Raw genomic sequence first — 5,161 nt, 5'->3', positions numbered from 1 at the left:
TGGGGCCGAAATAGCTTGTGGTGTGTGCATACGAGTAGATGTAATCGCCTTACCTCGGTTTTCCTTTCCTCGACTGCGAGTCTGTCTTGCGGTATCCAATCCTTGAAGCTTGCCCCGACCCAAAGTACACCAGGAATAGCAGCTGCCTCTCCCAAACCTAGACCGTCGCTTAACACGTCTTGTCCTGACCACAACCCCGTTCGAAAAGGGCACGAATCCCGATCGAGGCTCCCTCTGCCCTTTTTCCCCTTCCGGTCAACTCGCCCTTCTGGTCAGCCTCCCCAGACACTGACGTCATACCACAGTATCCTTGAGCAAGACACTTTATTTCACATTGCTCTAGTTCACTCAGCTATAGAAATGAGTTGTGATGTCACTGGGGTCAAGCTCTATTGGCCTTTACTTTTCCCTTGGATAACATTGGTGGTATAGAGAGGGGAAGCTGGTATTCATGGGCAACTGCTGGTCTTCCATAAAACAACCTCACCCTGATTTGTTCCTTGGAGGGGAGCTTTCCTTAGGTGCAATCTCATGGTCATTCATGACCAAAGGGAATCTTTGCCCTCTACCCTTTTACCAAGTGCTAACTTTGTGCATTCCCTTTCTCTTTACTGTATAGACAAGTGAGCACCCACAGCCCTTTTATATTCAGGAGAGAATGGGTGTATGTTGCCAGCATCATTTAATGTCTAGTTTTCCATGCTTGCATCACTCTGATAGAATTCGTTGAGGTAGATTTTCTATGGCCAAATACTCTTCCTATCACCAAACCCAACTTGTTTTCAAGTAAAGTAAAATTTCCTAATAACTAGTCATGTTTTCAATGAAGATTGAAAATGAAGGGCACCACTTGCATGACAGGCACACTTGCTTACAACTATCATGTAATGTCAAGGCAAGGAGACTGTAACACACACGCATGTACATATATATATATGTGTGTGTGTGTGGTGGCACATAAAATGCACCTTTCAAGCGTTGGGCCTCATGGAGGTAATGACAGGTGACCATGACCTTTGGCAATATATCATGCTTGTGTAGACCTGTCAAGCTAAGTGAGACCATGGTCATGGCTAATGCCAGAATCAAGTCAATGGCACCCATGCCGGTGGCGTGTAAAAAACACCCACTACACTCTCAGAGTGGTTGGCGTTAGGAAGAACACCCAGCTAAATCAGATCAGAACCTGATGCAGCTTACCAACTTTTAGTCAAACCATCTATCCAAGGCAGACATTAAATGATGATGATGAAAAGCAGATGTTAAATGATGATGATGATGTGTGTGTGTAGGTGTATCATGGGCATCTTCTCAGTTTCTGTCTATTAAATCCACTCACCAGGCTTTGGTCAGTCCAGGTCTATAGTAGAAGATACTTGCCCAAGGTACCATACAGTAGAACTCAACCTGAAACCATGTGATTGGGAAGTAAATTTCTTACCACACAGCTATGCCTGCACCTGTGTGTATACAGTAATCCCTCGACTATCATAGGTGTTATGTTCCAAAACCCAATACAAAAGGTAAAAATCCACGAAGTAGAAACAGTACTGGACTGTATATTTTTGTAATTATTTTTATAATTTACATATATTTCCTCCTCCTCATCATCATCATTTAACGTCTGCTTTCCATACTGGCATGGGTTGGATAGTTTGACTGAGGTCTGGTGAACCAGATGGCTGCACTAGGTTCCAATCTGATCTAGCAATGTTTCTACAGCTGGATGCCCTTCCTAATGCCAACCACTCTGAGAGTGTAGTGGGTGCTCTTTATGTACCACCGGCATGGGGGCCAGTCAGGAGGCACTGGCATCGACCATGTTCAGATGTGATTTTTATGTGCCACTGGTACAGGATCCAGTCAGAGGGCACTGGCATCAACCACATTCGGATGGTGCTTTTTATGTGCCACTACAGAGGAAATGACGTAAGCTTAGATAATTTACTGCTATAGGTAAACCACAATATGGCAAGGGATTACAGTACATGTGAAGGAGTTGATAAAAAAGAGACTTTGCTCACATTTCTACTTTAAGACTAATCTTTAATGTGAAATATGTTTTCCAAGAATATCACAAGAAACTGAATTCTCCATGTTTAGTTTACTCTCTATTAAATATAAGAGTTGAGTGAGAGCTGCAATGCTGTATGGGAGTGAGACATGGTGTCTTAGGGAGAGAGAGATGGTAATTTTGAGAAGGACTGAGAGTGCAGTGGTAAGAGAAACGTGTGGAGTGAAGCTATTTGATAAGAGGAGGACTGAGGATTTGTTGGGACATCATTTATGAGAAACACTGATCTACATCAGCATCAAACCTTGTTAGCTATTTCTGGGTTACTACTATATTCATAAAGAAGTTAATCTTTGGTGCCATCCATCATATAACTGATTACACATTTAAAAACAAAAAATCTCGACTATTATTTTCTATTCTCACAACAGCTCATGATGATTTATCCCACTAATGATTTAACATACTTGTGCCATTGTAGGTTGCTTCATGTATCCTTTTAGAGGTTACTTAATTCCTGGTAGTCATCCTTTTGTTCCACTCTTTAAACCATTTAAAAGTTCAAAATGAGAAGAGAATGAAGAGAAAAGGACATTTTTAACTGTATTTCAGTTTTAAATGAAGTCTGTATGATCTATAACTTGTTTGATGAGGTGAAAGACTACTAAAGCTTTGGTTTTACTGTAGTAACACAAGAGAAGACACTGCAATTATTTTCTATTACATCCTATATCCATGGGGGGATTTGAGAAAGCACAGCTAATGAAATACACATCAATGCTTCTAATTTACAACTTGACATTCAAAGCTGTTGAGAGTTCTGTTATTCTGCTGTGGACAGTGCATGCTTGATGTAAAAATATTAACTGTGAAATTTAACCCTATGTCATTGGTTGACTTAAATTTACGTGTGCTGTGTACTTGCTTTAAACTGGATGGCATAAATATACACACCCTTATCTGCCCCAGTTTTTGTACTGGTTCACATAAATGTCTGCTATCATTCACAGTCGCTAACAGAGGCCACCATGCAAATTTCAAGGAATCTGATAGGTTTGTTACATTCTACATGTAAATATTTCTTATTCGGTTCAAGGCTTCACCACTATTATAATATAAAAATTGCGCTTTGGTGGCACTTCACTGATAGTAGCATTATTGCATTGGTGTGGAGAGACATTAAAATATTTGTTTGCTGTCCACCACACATTCTACTGGAATTTCCAACACCAGTAAACAAGACAGAATTGGAAATCCAGTAATGAAACCAATTGTTGTGTTGCTATACAATCATACAATGAGTGGTGTCAATTGTTCTGATCAGCTGGCATCAACACAGAGATCAGTGTATAAATTTCTGAAATAGTATAAGAAGCTTTTCATATATGTGGTGGACATAATTTCATTTATGATATGGCAAATGCTTGGCTTTGTAGAAGATGGACTAATATAATGTGAGTTGCTTCTGAAACAAATAATAGAAGTTTCAAATATTCCACCATACTGATCACAGGGGCATCCACATTTCTGGCTCCTCCCCTTTGCTGAATCATCAAGGGACATGAACATTTCCCCACTTCAATTTGCCTATAAAAAAATAAAGAATGTACCAAAACGATGTGCTGTGTGCATAGCGATCAGTAACTACAAGCCTTACACTGTTGGGTGATCTTATTCCTATAGTAATACCATAGGAGTGTTCAGCCCAATAATAACAGTTTACATACATAAACAGTACTTGCTTTAAAGTGGTTGACATAAATATATGCTAAACCACTGTCACACACTGACAGCTGATCTCAGCCAAAATGATTACCACTGGTGCTGACTAAAGTCCTAATAAACAACCTTTGTCATGGGGTTCAGCTACCAGGCCAGTAACATACCACCAACTTAACTAATCGCTAAGCTGTAATCTCAACATAAGTGAGATTCTTAAGATTTCCCATAATAATATACATTCTATAACTTGTCCATGATGTGAGATTAAAAAGAGAAAAATTCATGTCATTGTTAACATTTCTACATTTTGTTCAATCTTTTGAACCTCTCTCCTTAAACATAAAATGACATCTCTTATTTCTTTTGTTTTCATTTCAGTCTCAACGAGACGTGTCGGAAACTTAACGAGGTTTCTAAAAAGTGCTCAGAGACAGCTTCAAGTGAGTATTTATAACATTTTACATTTATGACCTGCATCTAATATTAGGAATAGTTAAGTTGATGAATTTTTAGGACAGTTTAGAGTTATATTCTATTATGTTAATTATTTACCCAGATGTTTTATAGTTTGATAAGCATAATATCTATTATCATCAGGGTGATCTTTCGATCTGAGCACAATGTATATCATTTATTAAAGCAGGTGTATTTATGTTTCTGAAGAAGATCGTTGCTTTCCATAAATTTTTTATTATTTTTCAACATATGTAGGGTGGGGGAAAGGGGATCTTTTGAAGTCGGCGTAAAAGCAAAAGTGACAAAGAAAGCGAGATTGGATTGGGGAAGTTCTTTTGAAGTTGGTGTGCCATGTGTGTGTGTGTGTGTGTGTGTTTGATGGGGTGTGCGAGACAGAAAGTGTGGTGTGTATGTGAAGTTTTTTTGTTAGTGTGTGTGAAGAGACAGAAAGAGAGCAATCGTGCTGGTGTGTGAGTATGTAAGAGAGAGAGAGAGATAACTGAAATTTTTTTTATTCACTTTTTGTAGTGAGTGAATGTGTGAGTGATTGACAGAGAATAAGAGAGCGCGAGAGAGAAAGGGTACATATGTATGAATGGCTTCAGTGACACACACACACATATATATAGATGTGTATGTATGTATATATATATATATATCATCACCATCGTTTAACGTCCGCCTTCCATGCTAGCATGGGTTGGACAATTTGACTGAGGACTGGTGAAACCGGATGGCAACACCAGGCTCCAATCTAATTTGGCAGAGTTTCTACAGCTGGATGCCCTTCCTAACGTCAACCACTCAGAGAATGTAGTGGGTGCTTTTACGTGTCACCCACACGAAAACGGCAACGCTCGAAATGGTGTCTTTTATGTGCCACCCGCACAAGAGCCAGTTCAGGGGCACTGGCAACGATCTCGCTCGAAAGATATCATGTGTCGCCCGCACATGAGCCAGTCCAGGGGC

The 5,161-nt window shown here is 39.6% G+C and overlaps 1 protein-coding gene across 1 annotated transcript in view; it reads left to right on the top strand.

The window, feature by feature from the left end:
* The window catches only part of LOC106869112 (bridging integrator 3), a 39,145-nt gene that overhangs the window by 10,448 nt on the left and 23,536 nt on the right, over positions 1-5,161 (top strand). The window contains exon 4 of the mRNA XM_014914658.2: positions 4,115-4,176. The gene's annotated coding sequence lies outside the window, so the exon portion shown is untranslated. The remainder of the gene's footprint in view (positions 1-4,114; positions 4,177-5,161) is intronic.

This window comes from Octopus bimaculoides, chromosome 2 (genome assembly GCF_001194135.2).
Source record: "Octopus bimaculoides isolate UCB-OBI-ISO-001 chromosome 2, ASM119413v2, whole genome shotgun sequence".
Lineage (NCBI taxonomy): Eukaryota > Metazoa > Mollusca > Cephalopoda > Octopoda > Octopodidae > Octopus > Octopus bimaculoides.
The sequence above is the reverse complement of the archived record's forward strand: the minus strand, read 5'-3'. Positions and strand labels throughout refer to the sequence as shown.